This window comes from Rattus norvegicus, chromosome 1, assembly GCF_036323735.1.
Source record: "Rattus norvegicus strain BN/NHsdMcwi chromosome 1, GRCr8, whole genome shotgun sequence".
Lineage (NCBI taxonomy): Eukaryota > Metazoa > Chordata > Mammalia > Rodentia > Muridae > Rattus > Rattus norvegicus.
The window spans coordinates 197,365,799-197,386,399 of NC_086019.1; the positions used below are offsets into that span (position 1 = coordinate 197,365,799).

Here is a 20,601-nt window from a genome sequence, read left to right on the forward strand (position 1 = left end):
TCAAGGTTCATCCCTTTATAGCATGAGCCTGAATCCCGTTCCCTTCAGGCAATTTTTTGACGATACCTGCAGGTCTTTCTGGAGTCCTGGAACTTCTTATCTTGTCCTTGGGCCCTGAGTGAGTACAGCCCCAGGCAGCTACATTACCTGTTGGCAGGATTTCTTCTTTAGAGCATTTCGTTTGGATTTATCTTTATATCTTATTGGGGTCCTTATGACACCCAGTCCTCACACATGGTCTGTATTCTGTATGGATTTCCATAATACAGTTTATGTGCTTTTTCATAATGAATTTGGGCGAACTCCGTACCAGTAGGTTGACCGATAACAGATTTGTAGATGGCTCCTTCTCCAGCCCACGCCAAGTACTGAGGGATTGCTTGGTCTTAAGAATTTTGGTGGCCCAGCATCGGTGGCACACATCTTTAATCCCAGCACTCAGGAGCTAGAGACAGTCAGATCTCTGTGGATTCAAGGCCAGCATTGTCTACAGAGCAAGTTCCAAGAATCTTGGAGATGACTCAGAAGGTAAAGGCACTTGCTACCTATGATGGTTTATATACGCTTGGCTCAGGGAGTGGCACTATTAGAAGGTGTGTCCCTGTTGGAGTAGGTGTGTCACTGTGAATGTGAGCTATAAGACCCTCATCCTAGCTGCCTGGAAGTCAGTCTTCCACTAGCAGCCTCCAGATGAAGATGTAGAACTCTCAGCTCTGCCTGCACCATGGCTGCTAGACGCTGCCATGCTCCCGTCTTGATGATGATGGACTGAACCTCTGAACCTGGAAGCCAGCCCCAATTAAATGTTGTCCTTTATAAGAGTTGCCTTGGTCCTGGTGTCTGTTCATAGCAGTAAAACCCTAACTAAGACACTACCAAACCTAAGTACCTGAGTTCCATCCCGGGGACAGTAGAAGGAGAAAAACCAACTCCCATAAGCTGTCTTCTGACTTCCACATACACAGTGGCACATGTGACTGTTTACCCAAATGTATATATTATTTCAAAAAGGAAAGAAATCTTGAGAGCTAGACATGGTGGTGGTGATGACATTGTTTCAAGAAACTAATTAGCTAATTAAATGGATATTAAAAAAATAAAAAAGAATCACAAGGGTTGTCAACCTCCCCAACTCTGTCACTTCTACAAGTGTCAGCTAGGGAAAGCTTGATGGCTCCATTCTGGGAGTGACTCAGTGACTTGCCTGACAGGAAGGTTGAAATAGCTCCCATTGAGTGGCTGGGCTGCAAAGTGGTCACAACCTTTCAGTTCACAGGAAGGTACACTCCGGGGAATGGATGTAACCCTCACTTTTCAAAGAAGGTTCCTTGGGAGGGCTGTTGGGCTGACAGGGAGCCATTTTCTTTCTTTTATCAGTCACCACTGGTGGCTGGGAACAGACTGTCCAACCCTGCCAGCTCCTGCGGGTTCCCAAAGAGGTTTTCATAAGTTTCATTTGTCAACAGGGAACAGTTCTGCTCAGGGGAACACAATAAACACTTGCAAATAACGCCCTATTACTTAAGGCCTTGATTCGTACTGTATTTTGGGGGGCAGCAAGGATATAAGAACAGGACAATGGGCTTTGGTGGAGGCAGAGGAACTTGGAGACAGGAAGCAAGGGCTCCTTCAGCCATTTGCCTATGTCCGATCCAATGGCCATTTACATCTTAATGATAAAACTCAGCAGTGAGGCAGTTGTTTAGAATAGAAAAACTCTACAAAAATAACCTCACAGAAGTAACACACGCCTTTAATCCCAGCACTCGGGAGGCAGAGGCAGGCAGATCTCTGAGTTGGAGGCCAGCCTGATCTATACAGAGTGAGTTCCAGGACAGACAGGGCTACATAGAGAAACCCTGTCTTGGAAAACCAAAGACAAACAAACCACAAAAATAAGTAAGTATCTAAGTAAACAAACAAACAAACAAAGGCTACACCCCAGGGATACTGATCACAGATGAGACACTGAGACAGTTCACAGAAATTCTATCTTTAAAAACAATGTCTGAACTTTGATGAGGAGCGCCTGCCACTTGGGAGACAGAAGCAAGAAGATGACTTGAGTCTAAAAGTTAGAGATCAGTCAGGGTAATGTAGTAAGTTTCTAAGAAGAAAACAAGAGGGTGGGAGAGATGGCTCAGCGGTTAAGAACACTGACTGCTCTTCCAGAGGTCCTGAGTTCAATTTCCAGCAACTACATGATGGCTCACAACCATCTGTAATGAGATCTTCAGACAGGTACAGTCTGAAGATGAGCTACAATGTACTCATATGCAGAAAAATAAGGTCTTAAAAAAAAAGGAAAACTAGAATCAGTATAAGGTTGGTCCATAATAAAAGGTTCTGCCTTCAAGAAGGGGGAAGAGAGAGAGAGAGAGAGAGAGAGAGAGAGAGAGAGAGAGAGAGAGAGCGAGCTCGCTCTCAGGGTAGAAGGGATGTCTCAGTGTGGGAAGCACTTGCTAATTAAACGGATATTAAAAAAAATAAAAAAGAATCACAAGGGTTGTCAACCTCCCTAACCCTGTCACTTCTACAAGTGTCAGCTAGGGAAGGCTTGATGACTCCATTCTGGGAGTGGCTCAGTGACTTGCCTGACATGAAGGACCAGAGTTCTATTCAAAAACCATCTGTAATGGGATCAAACACCCTCTTCTGGTGTGTCTGAAGACAGCTCCAGTGTGTACTCAATAAAATGAATAAATCTTTAAAAAAACAAACAAAACCACTCTCAGGTCCCCTGCCCCCCAAACCCATCAAAAGAACTTGAAAAATAAAGCATTGGTGACAGTGTGGAGAGACTGGAGGGAACCCCCAGGCACTGTGGGTGGAGGTACCAAATGGTGCAGCCTCCACAGAAACAGTATGGAGGCTCCTCAAAAAAAAATTAAAATAGAATTATGATATGACTCAGAGCCCCAGCTTCAGGGTGTATAGCTAAAGACATTCAAAGCACTATTTCAAAGAGATATTTGTATACATGTGCTCGCTATAGCGTTTCCCATAAGAACTCAAGTGTTCATTGACAGATTAAGAGATATGCAACAAAGTATCAGGCAGCCTTTAAGAACCAGGAGGTGGAAGCTAGGCATGGTGGCACATGCTTGTAATCCCAGCCCTGGGGAGAGGGCAGAGGAAGGTGGGTCATGAGCTCCAGGCTAGCTTGAGCGAATAGCAAGCTGAAGAAGGAAGAGAGGAAAGATGAGGTGGAGTTAGAGGAGGGAGAGGAATAAGAGGACACAGAGGAAGATGGAGAGGAAGTAGAGGTGGAGGAAGATGGAGGAGGTGAGGCAGATGAGGGTGAGGGAAGGAAGAGAGAGGGGGAGGGGAGAGCAAGTAGAGAAAGAGAAGAAATATGAGAAAAAAGGGGGAAAGGAAAAGATGGGGGAAAGAGGAGGGAGGGGGATGGGTTAGAGAAGGAGGGATGAGAAGGAAGAGGAGATATTGTGATTTTGAAAACAGGTTTGTTTATTTATTTTATACATATGTACACTGTCCATCTTCAGATCACTAGAAGAGGGCACCGGATCCCATTACAGATGGTTGTGAGCCACTGTGTGGTTGCTGGGATTTGAACTCAGGACCTCTGGAAGAGCAGTCAGTGCTCTTAACCTCTGAGCCATCTCTCCAGCCCTGAGATATTTTAATTTATGACAACTTGAACTTTAACTAAGTGAAATAAATCAGCCCCAGGGGGAACCAACACAGTGAGAAGCTACTTGCCCAAGGCATCTCAAGATTATGTGAACAGAAAATATTCTAGCAGCTGCCAGAAGGTAGGAGAAAGGAGAAATATCATCAGTGTTCAGTGAGGTAAATTTACTCAGAAAAGATGGTTAAGTTTGGGGCTGGAGGGATGGCTCAGTGGGTAAGAGCTCTTGCTGCACCTGCAAAGGACCCAGATTCAGTTCCTAGAATCCAAACGGCACCTTACAACTATCTGCAGCTGAAGTTCCTGGGGATCTGGCGCCCTCCTCTGGTCTGTGAGGGTACTAGATATGCATATGCTACACAGACACGCATGTAGGTAAAATGCTCACACACATAAGATGAAAATAAATGATACATAAAATTTACAAAAGGAAAGACATATTAGAACTTTGAATAGGGGTCGGGGACTTAGCTCAGTGGTAGAGCGCTTGCCTAGCAAGTGCAAGGCCCTGGGTTCGGTCCTCAGCTCCGAAAAAAAGAAAAAAGAAGAAGAAGAAAAAAAAGAACTTTGAATAATAATCAAACTCCCAACTCTGAGTGGTTCCTGGGCATGTTATACAGAATAAAAAAAAATAGAAGATATATCTAGAAAATGAACAAAGACACCAGGGTTAGAACTAAGCTTATGTATTCTTGTGTGTTTGCCTCTATTCTTGAGTTTTCAGTTTTGTAATCCTAAATAAGCCATTAGATTTTATGTTACATTAGTGTGTGTATAGATTTCCTTCTATGTGGGACCTAGAAATCAGGCTTGGAGGGGTTGGGGATTTAGCTCAGTGGTAGAGCGCTTGCCTAGGAAGCGCAAGGCCCTGGGTTCGGTCCCCAGCTCCGAAAAAAAGAACCAAAAAAAAAAAAAAAAAGAAATCAGGCTTGGTGACAGACACCTTTACCTGCTGAACCATCTTGCTAAATAAATAAAGCAACTTATTTATTTTTGCATTTTCTTTCTTTTTAAAAGACTTATTTATTTGTTTTATGGCCATGAGATATGGGTACACCGTTGCTGTCTTTAGACACACTAGAAGAGGGCATCCCGTCCCACTACAGATGGTTGTGAGTCACTATGTGGTTGCTGGGGATTGAACTCAGGACTTTTGGAAGGACAGTCAGTGCTCTTAACCGCTGAGCCATCTCTCTAGCCCTGTTTTGCATCTTCAAAACAGGGTTTCACTGTGTAGCTCTGACTGTCTGCTGGCCTCATAGACATCTGCCTGCCTCTGCCTCCATGTGCTGGGATTAAAGGTGTGAGCCTCTGACTGGCTTTTTGTTTTTTTTTTTCTTTTAAAGACAAGGTCTCACTTTCTGCATTTTCCGTATTCCAGTGAGCAGGGATGGCCTCAGTGTGCAGAATGACGCCGGTGAGTTTGTGGACCTGTATGTGCCTCGGAAATGCTCCTCGAGCAACCACATCATTACTGTCAAGGACCACACGTCCATCCAGTTGAATGTGGCCAAGGTTGACAGGAGCACAGGCTGGTTTAATGGCCAGTTTAAAAACCTACAGCATCTGCGGGGCCATTCACAGGATGGGCGAGTCAGATGATTCTATTCTCTCATTGGCTAAGGTTGATGGAATTGTCTCAAAGAACTTTGAGCAGAAGAAATCGGGAATAATTTGTTATAAATATTTATTTATTTATTTATTTATTTATTTATTTATTTATTTATTTATAAGTACACTGTAGCTGTCTTCAGACACCAGAAGAGGGCATCAGATCTCATTACAGATGGTTGTGAGCCACCATGTGGCTGCTGGGATTTGAACTCAGGACCTCTGAAAGAGCAGTCAGTGCTCTTAACCACTGAGCCATCTCTCCAATCCGGGAATAATTTGTTGTAAATAAAAGTGACAGTAAGTAAAAATAAATAAATAAATAAATAAATAAATAAATAAATAAATAAATAAAGAAAGAAAGAAAGAAAGACAAGGTCTCTGGCAGGTGGTGGTGATGGCTCATACTTTCAATCCCAGTCCTTGGGAGGCAGAGGCAGGTGGATCTCTGTGAGTTGGAGGGCAGCCTGATCTGCTGATCGAGTTTCAGGACAGGTAGGGCTGTAACCTGAGAGCTGGGACAGTAACTTCTTCTCAGATCAAAAGAAGAAGAGGAGGAGGAGGAGGAGAAGGAGTGGGGAGGGGAGATAATGTCTCACTATCTAACCAAAGCTGGCCTATATAACCCTAGGGTGACCTCAAATTTGAATTCTCCTGCCTGAGTGTTCATACTGCAGACATGACATGACCCATCATGCCCAGCCAAGAAATAATGAAATTTGAAGGATAGGATAATGAGAACAAATTCTCAAATGGATTCCATCACACTCTAGGGAGCGAGATTGGAAGAGCTGAGAAGTAACTGCCTTTGTTTTCTTTCATTTTGTATGCTTTTTGCAGTTTTAAAAAATAGATTACTCTAGTGTTTGGGGCAGTGTGCATGCGAGTGTGTGTGTGTGTGCATGAGTGCGCCTGTGCTTGTGTGTGTGTGTGTGTGTGTGTGTGTGTCTGCGCAGGCAAGCACACTTGTCCTGCTTGTGGAGGTCAGACTACGACCTGCAAGTGTCAGTTTTCTCCTTCCACCATATGAATCCCAGGGATCGTGAACTCGGGCCATCAGTCTTTGATACACAGTTGCTCTTATGTACTGAGCCATCTTGCCAGCAGTTTTCAATAAAAAGAAAACTAGTGCATATTACTTTTATAATTGAAAAAAAGAATAAAGTCAAAGCAAAATGTAGTCGTTGTCAATCCCTTCGCCAGTTCACACTCACCAGCTGTCTTTTTTGATCCTGGCTTTTAAAGGGTCAGTATAAAAGAATGCTTATCCAGTGTGGGAGGAGACAGGGGTTGGTGGGGTGGGGAGAAGTACAGAGTGTTAGGAAACTGAACAGAGGTGTGAGGCAGTGGGGGAAGGGGAACTGGGGGTAGCCACTAGAAAGTCCCACATGCCAGGAAAGCAAGAGGATCCCCGGACCCAACAGGGATGACCTTAGCTGAAATACCCCACAAAGGGGAGAGAGAACCTGTAGAGACTATCTCCAGAGGTTAGGTACGCCCCCAGTTGAGGGATGGTGCCACCCAACCATCTCAAAAATAGTGACCCAGTGGAGCAGAGGCTGAAGAAAAGGCCTTCCAGAGACTGTCCCACCTAGGGATCCATCCCATCTGCAGACACCAAACCCAGACACTATTGTGGATGCTAAGAAGTGAATGCTGGTGTAGCTGTCCCCTGAGAGGCTCTGCCAGAGCCTGACCAATACAGATGTGAATTCTCACAGTCAACCATTGGACTGAGCACAGAAACCCCAATGGAGGAGTTAGGGGAAGGACTGAAGGAGCTGAAGGGGTTTGCAAACCCATAGGAAGAATGATACAAACCAATCAGACACCCCCACCCCCAGAGCTCCCAGGGATTAAACCACCAACCAAAGAGTACACAAGGAGGGACCCATGGCTCCAGCTGCATAGGTAGCAGAGGAGGGCCTTATCTGGCATCAGTGGGAGGGTAGGCCCTTGGTCCTGTGGAGGCTTGATGCCCCAGAGCAGGGGAATGCTAGGGCAGTGAGACGGGACTGGGGAGTGGGTAGGTGTTGGGGGAGCACACTCATAGAAATAGGGGGAAGGGTGTGGGATAGGGGGTTTGCAGAAGGGAAACCAGGAAGGGGGGACAACATTTGAAATGTAAATAAATAAAATAACCAATAAAAAATAGTGCTTATCAGCAGGGTAGGCTGGAAGAGCCTTTGGGGCCCTCAGTTCTAGGGGATGCAGGGCTTTTGGTGGTGCCATCACACACTTAGAGAGATGGGAGAGGATGTGTGAGATGAGCTCATGGCCAGAAGAGGAGCAGCGAGCGGCCCTTGCAGCAGAGTCTGTCCTGGGGGGGAGTGGCGCCCAGAGAGACAGTGTGCCTGATGTTTCAGGCAGAAGAGGACAGCGCACTGGGAGCACTCTCTGGCAAGTGGGAGTGACTGTCCATTTTCAGACTCCACACTCCATTCAGCAGCAGAGAATGCAGGGTGAGGCGTCTGGTGTGACAGAGGAAGTGCCGGCTTTGGAGTGCTGCCCAAGTGCGCCCAAGGAGTGGTCTGAATTATCTGAGAACTGCACAGTCAACACACTTGAAGAGAAGCCTGCTCCCTCACAAACAAGACATTCCTGCTTCCCTACAACAGAAAGCACAGCCCCGAGTCCCTCATAAATGCTGCAGGAACTTCACGCCTGAGGAAAAAATTAATGTGACCATTTTGAAGGAAGTTTAAGACAGGGAAGGGTTTATTTTTAACTTCGAGTTTAATTTGCCACGTCAAATACATAATGTAATTTTCTTCCTTTCTTCCTTATTTCTCTTATTTATTTATTTATTTATTTATTTATTTATTTATTTATTTATTATGGTTTTTGGAGACAGGATTTCTCTAAGTAGCCTTGGGTATCCTGGAACTTATTCTGTAGACCGGGCTGGCCTTGAACTAACTGGCATCTGCCTGTCTCTGCCTCTCTAGTGCTGAAATAAAAATTATGTGCCATCGCCACCTGGATCTTTTAAAAAATTGACATGTATGTGTATGTGTGTTTGCCTGTGGTCTGTGTGTATGAGTTCAGGTGCCTTGGGAGCCAGAAGAGAGTTACAGGTAGTTGTGAACTGCCCGGAGTGGGCGCTGGAAGATGACCTCAGACCCTCTGCAGTAAGGAAGGTAACTAATGCAATGTTACTTTACAGAAGAAAGCAAGGTAGGTGGTTTTAGGGTTCTTGACTCTATTACCAAATACTTCCCAATGGGTTGGATGGGGAAGGGCTGCTAGCACTGTGTGTAGCTGTTTCCATCACAACCAGTGAGATGACTGACTCGGTTTGTTGGCATGTTTCTGTAAAGGGAACTGTCGAGGATCTTGGCTGGGAGGTCTGATGATTGCTTTTCTCCTCTTTCTATGTCTCTCTCGGTGTGTCTCTGTGTGTCTCTATCTCTCTGTTGCTCTCTGTGTCTCTGTCTCTCTTTGTCTCTCTCTGTCTCCGTCTCTCTCTGTCTCCGTCTCTCTTTGTCTCTGTCTCTCTGTCTCTGTCTCTCTTTCTCTGTGTCTGTCTTTTCTCCCCACCTTTCTATTTTTTTTTTTTAAACAAGTCCTTATTGTGTAGCCCTGGCTGGCCTGGAGCTCACTACACGATCAAGCTGGCCTTGAACTCAGATATCTACCTATTTCTGTCTCCCTCCCAAGTTCAGTTCTGGGATTAAAGATGTGCACTACCATATCTGCCTGGCTGGCCTGTTTTCTTGAAAGACCAAAAGAGGAGGCATTAGCAGTTAAGACCACTTGTTGCTCTCTCAGAGGAACCAAGGTTAGTTCCTGGTACATATGTCAGGGTGCTCATGAGGGTCTGTAGCTCCAGCTCAAAGATATCCATGGCCTCTGGCCTCCCTGGTACGTGTACTCATGTGCACATGTGTGAACACACACATGCGCGCACACACACACACTTATACATAATTTAAAACAAACAAAGAGAATCAGGGGGCTACCTCTCCCAGGAGTGGGCTTACTTTCCTTTTATTTCTTTCTTTTTTTTTCTTTTTTTTTTTTTTTTTTTTGGAGCTGGGGACTGAACCCAGGGCCTTGCGCTTGCTAGGCAAGTGCTCTACCACTGAGCTAAATCCCCAACCCCTCCTTTTATTTTTTTTTAAATGATTTATTTATTTATTATGTAGAAGTACACTGTCATTGTCTTCAGACACACTAGAAGAGAACATCAGATCTCATTACAGATGGGTGTGAGCCACCATGTAGTGGCTGGGATTTGAACTCAGGACCTCTGGAAGAGCAGCCAGTGCTCTTAACCCCTGAGCCATCTCTCCAAACCCCCATGGGCTTACTTTCAAAAAGCCTGAGCAGAGGGTACTTGGGAGGGGCCTAGACTTGCTGGGGCCTTCCATCAGCAAGACAGGGCACTTATCAAGTCTGTGAGCATGTCATGAGGTTCAGACCAGAGGTTTATTTACTGTAATGTATAGTATCTTCTGGGACCATTGCACACATATACCAGCAATTAACTCAATCTAAGAATCACCATTTTTTGCAATTAATAGAAAACCAGTCTAACACTCTAATTATAAACACAGCCCAAAAGGTCAGCCCAACAGGGAGCAGGGAGCCTCCTAATTAGGGAGGACTTTCAACACAAGCTCAGAATTGAGATGTGGAGGGTCAGATAGGAAAATGCACTGATCTGTACTGCATCACCCAGACCTGGAACATGCTACAGACAAAGGGCACTCACCTGTGTCTGTGCAGCCAGCCTCATTTGCTCTGTTCACAAGAGCAACAGAGCTCTTAAGTGGGGAAGGGCAGTAGAGTATGTGGTATGAAAAGCAGAGGAGAGGGCTGGAGATAGCTCAGTGATTAACACCATTTCCTGCTCTTGTAGAAAACCCAAGATTGGTCCTCAGCTAGGAATGGGGCCATATGAGCCCCTTAAGGTCCACACTGGACTCTGGCTGGCTTGATCTTGAATAGGTCTTGTGCAGGTAGCCAGAGCTGCTGTGGGTTCAGGGTACAATAGCCATGTCACGGCCAGAAGACATCCTTTCATAGCATCCTCTGGCTCTGGTGTTTTGACTGTATGAGGGTGTCGGCTCCCTTGGAACAGGAGTTACAGTCAATTGTGAGCTGCCATTGGACGTTGGGAACTGAACCTGGGTCCTCTGGAAGAACAGGCAGTGCTCTTAACCGCTGAGCTACCTCGCCAGCCCCTCCCTCAGATTCTTTCTGTCCTTCCAGGTGCTGATGTTACCAGTTTGTCACCATGTCTGAGGTGACTGAACTCAATTCCTTGTGCTTGCAAGGCAAAGTTTTTACCCACAGAACTATCTCCCCAGGGCAAGTATTGGGCTTTCTTTAGTGGCTGGCCTCGTTTTGCAATTGAACCCCTCCTTGGGACTCATTAAAACGTCTCAAAGTTCTGAAGCTTCCAACAAGAAACACAGCGCTGTTTTGCCCCGAAGTGACTTTCCAGGGGCTTCTAGATGCTCAGGACCTCACACCCATACCAGAAGACAATGGGGTGACATTCTGAGAAACTGCCAAGAAGAAAACCAATAAGGGAATGCAGATTTCTATCCGGGAGACCCAGGGCACATGTTTATGGCCCCAAGGGTGTCTGTCTTCCAGAAGAAGTGTGACAAAAAGCAGGACCAAGAGTTTGGCTGTGTGAAATGGCATTTGTCTGCCACTTCTTTGGGCGGAAAGACCACCATTCCGGGCTGCCCACATTTTCTTCTACATTTGCTGGCACCAAATATTGATTGGCCTTGAGGTGGATAATGAGGAAATCTGCCTGAGGTGAGGACAGGGCAGTCAACTAACTAGTAACCAAAGGCTCTAAGATACCCTCTCTGGGGCTGGTTCCTAGTGGTATACTGTGTTTTCCTGGTGGGAAATACCCAAGCTATGGTGTCAGAGTGAAATTTGGAAGGGTTAATAGGGTTGCACAGCACAATAAGGGCACACAAAGAATGTTAAATACTCACTGGTCCCTAGTAGACATTGTTCAAGTTCTCTGCTGGAGTTGAAGGCCTTCTACCCTGTGTTCCTCTCTATTGGAGTCTGCAGGGGCTTCCCAGTTCAATTCTACCGGGCTGTGACAAAATCTCTCTCACGCGTAGTAGATGTCACACACAATATAATGACCTTGCTACATCTGTTGCTATCTTTTGCTTTCTCCAGCTCCATACTAAAGACATTTTTAATTTTTATTTTTATATGTGTGTGGCGATTTTGCCTGTATAGACGTCTGTGTGCTATATGCATGCCTGACACCTTCAGAGATCTGAAGAAGGTATTAGATCTAGAACTGGAGTTATAGATGGCTATGAGCTGTCATGTAGGTGCTGGGAATCAAATCCAGGTCTTCTGGAAAAATATCCAGTGCTCGTAACTACTGTCTTTTCATCCCCTAGCCCTGCCCTTTCTGTCTTCTGCCTGGGATGCTCGCCTCCTGACCTATATCCAGTGTTGTTGAGTGAAGGCTCTATCTTTCCTGTTACCCTTGAAGTCTCTTGGCACACAGCATAGGATGGTGTTCTTGAAAGTCTGAGTTGTTTAGAGAAACACCTCCAGCCTCAGAGCTTTTCAGTGGCAGTGGCTTCTCTCTTCTGAGAATTATGAACTAGTGTCTCCTTTGCTTTGGGCCTTCAAGAAGGCAGCTCCAGAGAGTGACTACTGCCTTGGTGTTCTCTGAGATGTGTTCTAGAGCAGTGGTTTTCAACCTTCCTAATGTTGCGACCCTTTAATACAGTTCCTCATGCTGTGGCGACCCCCCCACCATAAAATTATTTTCATTGCTACTTTACAACTGTAATTCTGCTACTGTTATGAATCATAATGTAAATATCTGTGTTTTCCGATGGTCTTAGGAGAACCCCATGAAAGGGTTGTTTGACACCACAAAGGGGTTGAGACTCACAGGTTGGGACTTGCTGTCCTGGAGTAATTCCACATGGATTCTTCACAGGCACACAGACGCACAGTCCTTCCTTGTTCTCTTGTCATTTATGTTCCTAAACACATAAGGAACATCTGCTATGTGCTGTGCACTATGATGCTACAGGATACAAAGGGATGGCCTTAGACCCTGTCCTGAGGGCCCCTAAACAGGAGGGGAGTCAGTCAGACACAGGGAGACAGTTTGAGAATGGTCCAGAGGAGAGAGAGTGCTTAGCTAGGGAGAAGGTAACTACGAAAAGCTTGTAGCCTTGGCAATATTGGTGCACCATCTGAGAAAAGAGGACACACACATGTGACACATTTGTGTGTATTTCTGTGACTTCCATACTCAAGTGACCCTGTTGTTTTTACATGAATGCAAATGTCAGTATGGATGGCTAATACATATTTATGTATCTGTACATATGGGTAAAAGGGTATGTATATATGTGTATGTATATATGAATGACTGAATACATATATGGGTGTCAGAGTATCTGTGCGTGTATATGTTGTTTATACAGATATGCATTGTGAATGTATGTATGTGGGGGGTTGCATGTACGATTATAAGCACATGTGCTTATACATGTGTATGGTCATGCAGGTGCATGGTTTATACATATGTATGTACAATTCATCTATTCATATGCACTTACATATGTTCTGTGTTCAGTATATATGTGAGGGTTTTTCATATCTGTATATGAGCATACAGTATGCTATCATGTATGTATACATATGTGTAATATCTCAATCATATACATCAGATATATGTTTGCACATATGAGTTTATTTGTGTTTGTGTGTTTAGTATATACATGTGGCACTGTGAAAGTGTAGCCGTGGTTGCTTGTATGACTATGAGCTTGTGTGTTTATAGATATACTTGAGCATGCATCTGTATAGACGTGTACTGTCTTGAATCAGTCTGTTCATGTGCCTCTATGTGTGCGTGAGCTCAGTGTATACACGCGTGCATTGAGGTTGTGGCAGGATATGCTGGGCAGAGGAAACAGCAGGTGGTGGGGACATATGACTGGGAGTGGACATTGTGGGATATTGAAGAAGAGGTGCTAGGTAACAGATGGTGAGAGGAGTTGAATGGTTTTTGCTCCTTGGAGACTACCTGAGGACTCAAGACAGTGTCTGTGAGTCCCGGAGCATCACGGATAATGAAGAGAACGGTGTGCCAAGGGCAGGTGAGGCATTCCTCTCACACTCCCACACTTTTTGTGTCAGGATGCTTGGAAGCAGCCACAGATGGGGATATTTCAGGTGAGAGCTAGAACAAGAAGCTGGCAACCAGTCCCCTGACTCGGGAGGATTTGGCTTTGGCCGAGAAGTTTGAAAGAACAAAGGAGAGCTTTGCCCTTAAATCTTGCTTTATCCTGCTCTGTTCTTTCCATAAGGTCTCATTAATTCCTTATGGATTTGCACAACGCCCTGCACGGCTGTGTGTCTGCCTGGGTTTCAACCTCCTGGAGCCTTCTGCCCTCAGGTGACCCTGGTGCCGGGGAGGACGGCCCCCCACGCAGGCCTCTAACATCTTCCTGACTTTATAGAACCAGCCACGGGGCTCTTTTAAAAACCGAGGGCTGGATTTTGAACAAACTCTTTTTGTGGGAATAATTTTTATGCTCCCATGTATTTGTGGGTTCAATTTTGCACACAATTAACTGTACTTACAAATGCTTCCTTAAGGGCACCATTAGTCACTGGCAACTCATTCTAAAGGCGCCAGAGGCTAATTGTACCCCCAAGTGAGAAGTTTCAGGTGTAATTAATTATTCTTTAATTATTAAATTTATTATTCATTGGTTGGATGCGCAGAGTTGTGCTCGGATGAACTCACCAGCGGGAGGCTGGCTGGGATGCGCAGGCCTGCCCCGCCTTCAGAGCTAACCTCTGCCAAGGAGCCGTGTGCAGAGCTCTCCAGGGCTCGCTGGCTGCCTGGCTCAGTACGGGAAATCTCACAAGGGTCAGGAAAGAGCCGGCTCAGGAATCTTGTCGCCTTAAAGACCTCCTGGCTGAGGGAAAGAGCTGGGGTCAGGAGTCAGCCATGCCTGCTCATTCAGAGGTGCGATGCCATTTCTGAGCCTCCCCTATATAACGGGATGGCAGCACTGGTGAGATTCTTTACTGCATGGGTGGAGAGAGCCACGTCTGAGAGCACCCAGCCCTGCCACACACACTGCATTTTCAACAGATTGCAGCTCCCCTGAGAAGCAGGTTAGGGAGAGAGGAACCGTCCAGTATAGAAACCTGGACGTCCATGTGAGCTGTGTGACCTCAGGCAGACTCTTATATCCCTGGGCCTCAGTTTCCTCCTCTGGAAAGTGGGAATTTTAACAACCAACTGCTTTACCGGGCGGGGCTGAAGGAGTTGGTGCTCAGAAAGCATTTATCGCAAGCACCTGCCGGTGGTGAGGTTGTGTGTGCCGTAGCCCCCTTTGTCCTCTCCTTGGCAGCCATCTGGCTTTTTTTTTTTTAAAAGATTTTATTTATTTTATATATGCGAGTACACTGTAGCTGTCCTCAGACACACCAGAAGAGGGCATCAGATCTCATTACAGATGGTTGTGAGCCATCATGTGGTTGCTGGGATTTGAACTCAGGACCTCTGGAAGGGCAGTCAGTGCTCTTAACCGCTGAGCCGTCGCTCCAGCCCCGCCACCTGGCTTTGAACAGAGAAACTAGCCATCAAACTGTGCCCATGGTGGTGGTGGCACTCCTTTAATTGCAGCACTCAGAAAGTGGAAGTAGGCAGATCTTTGTGAGTTGGAGGCCAGCCTGGTCTACAGAGGGAGTTCCAGGGCAGTCAGGGCTACACAGAGAAACCCTGTTCTTCAACAACAACAACAACAAAACAACCAGTGTGTCTGGTGTTAGGTCCGGAAAAGCAACTCAAGGGCAGAGGGTTTACTTTGGCTTCTCGTTTGCTGGTATAATCTATCATGGTGGGGAGTTGAGGCAGCAGGAGTGTGAGATAGATCATCCCGTGTCTGTAGTCAGGAAGCAGAGAGACCAGTGTCTGTGCTCATCTCACTTTCTCTCACACAGTCTCGGATATAGTCTCATCCCATAGGATGCTACCACCTCAGTGAACCTCGTCTAAAACAGTCCCTCATAGACACATGTGGAACGATGCTTCCTCGGTGTCGAAATCTGGTCAAGATGACAATCAAGACTGACCATCAACCTTTTCCTGACCCCAAATTCATTTCAGTTTGTGCTGAGGCCTGGAAGGGAATTTGTTCTGTAGCCACTGTACAAAGGGTCAGATGAACTGTCCAAAGTAGGTATGCTCAGCTGTGGAGAGAGGTCACAGGCAGCCATGTTTTTCTTAGACCTTTGCATCTACTCGGTTTAAGGTTTTTTTTTTTTTTTAATTAAAAGATTTAAATAAAGATTCGTTTAGACAGCTTCTCTTTACACAGCCCTGGTGGATGGAACTAGGTAGACCAGGCTGACCTCCAACTCATAGAGACCCACTGACCTCAGCCTCCCAGGTGCTAGGACTAAATGTGTTTTGCCACCATGTCTGACTTGCATTTTTTTTTTTTTTCGGAGCTGGGGACCAAACCCAGGGCCTTGTGCTTCCTAGGCAAGCGCTCTACCACTGAGCTAAATCCCCAACACCCTGACTTGCATTTTTAAAAATATTTATTTGTTCTGTGTGTGGAAGGGACACCCCATAGCATTCATGTCGCAGTCCAAGGACAACCTGTGGGAATCTGGGCAGGGGTGATCTCACGGCCTTGTCATGACGTCACTAGCAAAGGCTTGCCTTTCATCATTTCACTCAAGATCTTAAAGAAAATCACTTCATTCAAAGTGGCTTCAAAGTACAAACACAGCTCATGTATGAAAAGCATTCAGTGCTCAGAATTAAGGCCAGCCTCAGGTATTCCTCGACCACTGACCTAAATGGCACCACCCTTATCCCCCTGCGTTGTCATGGTGACTCCTGAGGCTTCAGTTTCCTTGTCTATTAGCTGTCTCAGTGGAGGGCTTGTGGTCTCTCACCAAGTCAGGTCATGTGTTCGTTTATTTTTTTTATTTTTATTTATGCGCATGTTTGTGTGTCTGTATGTGTATGCACACATATGCGCAGTTGCCTGCTGAGGCCAGAAACGGAGCTGGAGTTACTCGGGTGGTTGTGAGCTGTCTGATATGGGAACTTTACTCAGGTCCTCTGGAAGAACAGCAGGTACTTTTAACTGCGGAGCCATCTCCCCAGATCCTGAGGATGTATGTATTTCTGAGGTAAGCACCACGGCCAGGGGCATGCCATCCTCTTGATGATGAAACACCTGCTTCCATGCTCTTTCTGAAAAAGTCCTCCCTGAACAATAGAGCCAAACAGCTGGGAAAGATAGACTGGGAGAGAGATCAGAGGGAGCTGGTGCCCCATTGGCCAGAAAGTGTCCAATTTCCGCACTGAGAAGCAAATGAGTGAAAAAGCAAAAGGAAAGATGAATTAAGTAAAACAAAAACAAACAAACAAACAAACAAACAAAACCAACAAAAAACAGGGCAGCAACAAGCTAGCCACCTGCGGATCTGCAAAGTGGGGGATGGGGAGAAGGAGCCCTGGAGGTGAGCTTTTCTAGATCACCAGTGGGTGAGCAGGCAGCTGCCCCAATGCCGTGTTCATCCCCCAGACCCGCACCCAAGCCTTCATTGTAGGTAGCTGAGCTGGGAGACACTGCACCTGTCCCTCCGGCTGGATTCCCATCGATTACTGTCAAGTGACTAGCTTCAGCCACGCACTACATTTTCCTGGGATTATCCTTTCAAATGAATTATATGAATAATAAAGTTTCAATATTTCTCATCCAGCTATTAATCTCAGCGAGCACTAAAGTCCATTGAATGTGCCAGTACAGTGGTTGGCATCCATTAATCAGGGCTGGAGGAGCCAGCCTGGTGAGGGATCAGCCCTGCCAGTGAAATATGGGCACCTCTTAGAAACTCAGGCTTTTACCTAGCATTAAAGAGCTCTTGTTAGAGGTACTGAAGTCTTGGGGCTGCAAGGGTGTCAGTCTGTAGACCCCTCACTGAGATCCTGTGTGGAAAAAAAACCCAAAAAACCCCCCTAAACCCAGAAACCAAAACCAGTCCCCAGATCACACTTAACCTCATAAGGAACATTGCTTTTCCTCATCAGAGTCAATAAGGAAAAAAGAAAACCAAAAACCCCCCAAAAACCAAAACCCCCCAAAAACGAATCTCATAAACCCAAACCAGTCATTAGTAGTGTGGCAAAAACACAGTGCTTATGCACAGAATAGTTTACATTAAATTAAAAACCATAACTTATCTCCCAGACACTCCATTTAGTACATGTGAGGTTAAATATGGTTCAGAGCGGCTCTTTCAATTAAATTGTTCTTCCTTAGCTCTAGTAAATGATATTAAACATAATTTCCTGAAAAGTAGCAGAGATCATTACTCTGTTTGCAAATTGATACTATGTTATTAAAAATAGGAAACATTTGCAGGGATATTGCAGATCTGGGTGCTTTTCACAGAGAACCTCCTATGGGCCCCAGATTCTATCTGGCCCATGGATACATAGGACCAGGCTATGTCGATCTAAATGGGCCGAGGGTCTGTCTCCAAGTTAGCCCTGATTCCTGAAAGACCAGGAAGGAGTTTCCTAGTAAACATGACTCAAATGTTCCCTGACTTAGAGCAGCTCCAGCTTGCTAGCTTCCCAATGGTTTTGAGTTGTTTATTTATGTTTGATTTTATAGGCTGTCATTCCTTCTACATAAACTGGCTTTATGGCTTTCATGGATTTTTTTTATCTTTGCCCGCCCTTTCAGAAAAGGCCTATCGCAGTTACGGGAAGCAAGGGCAGCTGCCACTTCTGCTTTCCAGTCTTGGTCAGAGAATGACTGCAAGTTCATAAACCAGTTTTTAAACAGCTGCTGCAGCTCCCGGGTGAAGTACGTGCCTGGTGAAACTGTCACGTGGTCTGGCCCGTGTTCCTGCTGTGATTGGCCCAGTGGTGATGGAGGAGAAACAGGGCACAGAACTGCAGCTCCAGTCTTCTGCAAGGGCAGAATCTTGGAGCCAGCTGTGGTGTTTGTCAGAGCCCCTGTGCAGGGTTCGGCCAGCTGGGGATACCGTCACCAAGTTGAGCCCAGGGACCTCGAGGCACTCCTTGGGTAGAGCAGGGTAGAGGATTCCCCCTTTGAGAGAATTAGACAGGATATGTGCCTGCATGTTCTGACTTTAGTGAGTCACCTGAGTGTTGCGACACGGGACAGAGACTCTCAAGTTGCATGGAGAACTCCCCGAATGAGCTTCATGTGTGGTCTCTTCATCTGATCTTCCCACAAAAGGTCCTACCATTCCTGAGGGATCAATGTCCCCTGGGAACAAGGCCAGCTGATGGAAGGCCTAGGGCCAGGAGCCTCTGCAGACATTGCTCCTTTGCTGTCTGGAGGGAATCCAGGTCACCCCTAAGCCTGTACGATCAAGTGCACGGTTCCTACTCTCTCGGTACTACCCTCCTGAGCCTGAGCACGTCCTGTAAGTGAACAGTGTAAGCACAGAACACTGGTCTCTGAGGAAATGCCGGACAGAAATTGCACTCTAAGTAGCACCCCGTTTGCACGCCAAACTTACCCATCTCCCTAGACTCTTGTCAATATCCCACATTGGCTTGAAACATGTTGTAAAACAAGTTATAGGATGCACATGGAATCAGAAACCAGAGGTGTGATGTGGAAGCCAGCAGAGCCCACTGTGCCCCTCTCTATGTGGGCCTTTATCTGCTTATAATTATAAATGCATAGACCTATCTGAAAATATCTACAAAAGACAAATGTCAGTAATTCCTGGGAAAGCTAGGGTGTCAGGCCAGGTCCTCATGGGACCTCACTGGAAGTTTACATTGTTGTTGTTGTTGTTGTTGTTATGATGATGATGATGATGATTATTATTATTATTACAAGGTCTGGGATACATAATGAGATACGGACGGATTTGGTCTTCCTATGTAACTCAGGCAGGCCTCAAACTTGAAATCTCTCTGCCTCAGCCTCCCAGGTAGCAGCAATTGCAGGTGTGCACTGTCCTGGCTCTTCACCTGTACTTACGTGATCTTAGCCTAAAGTTCCAGGAGCGCTGTCTACAATCGGCAGTGTTTCGGTGTGAAGCTGTCTTCCTATTTCACACTCGAGGCACGGATGACTGACACAGAACGCTGACATTTAACCTGGGCCCTGAAAACTCCTGTGACACCAGCTAGGAGGTTTGGCCTTTGGCCCTCTTGTTTCGTCTTTGCTGACTCATAAGACAACCAGAAAGGAAGGGAACAAGGGGGAGAGAGAGCGAGGAGAGGGAGGAGTAGGAGGGACTTGGCACTTACCGAGGAGTTAGAGCGTGGAACCCAGTGATACAGTCAGCCCCTGTGGGGACATTCAGTTCAGAATCGTCTGCTCAAGCCTTGATCCTGTGGAATCACCTGTGTGACCTCGTATGAGAACTTTACCCATTCAGCACCTTTGGGTCTTCCTTTTTTTTGTTATCTGTAAAATGGGGGTGCAGTGACTTATTTGCACCCTGAAAAAATACGTGGTGTTTTATACTTGAACATCACAGCCTGTGGGGTCCCATAGGCCTCTGTTACAAAGTGCAAAGGGTCACATAAATCCTGGGTCGGGTAGGATGGCTTGTCCCGGCAGTACAGGCTTCTGGTTCTAGTGACTCAGAAGGATGAGGCAGAAAGTTCACAGTTTCAAAGCCCGTTTGGACTCCAAAGTGAGTTCAAAGCTGGGTTTACTCTCCAGCAACCCTCCTGCCCCCCACTACACACAAGTGAGGCTGGGCTGGTATTGTTCCACGAGTGCCTGGATATAGGAGAGAAGATGACAGGATTTTCCTGGGAGACAGCTGATGAAAGTTTCTCTGGAAGAACAGGGTCAATAGGATGAATATATGTGTGTCCATCTCTCCAAGTATAATTTATTAAATCAGCTTTCATTGAAGTAATAACAGCAGCTGTTGTACACCGAGGCTGAGAACCCAATCAGTGCTCAACCCTTGAGGGTGGGTGCCTCAGGATTCCCCATCTGGTTCCAGAAACCTGGAGGCTTTCTGGGGAGCCGCTTGTCCTCAGTCAACAATGAACACATGGAAATGCTGGTTCTGTGATCAGCGATCACAGGGAACCACGAGCAGTAGCAGCAGCAGTTGCAGCAGCGTAAATAAACTCAGAGGCAAGGGGGAAAGACAAGAGAACAAGAAGAGAATCTTTCTGCTGTGTCCCACTCCTTCTTTAAAATCCAGGGAGCAACCAGAAGCTGCCACCCACATTTGGGGTGGGTCTTTCCCAATCAGCTAAGGCAATTTAGGATTATTCCCCAGTTGAGGCTCCTTAATGAACTAGTCCTAATTTG

At 46.1% G+C, this 20,601-nt stretch overlaps 1 pseudogene; it reads left to right on the forward strand.

The window, feature by feature from the left end:
• Window positions 1-287: 287 nt before the first annotated feature.
• The window catches only part of LOC134484825 (small ribosomal subunit protein eS21-like), a 47,963-nt pseudogene continuing 27,649 nt past the window's right edge, over window positions 288-20,601 (forward strand).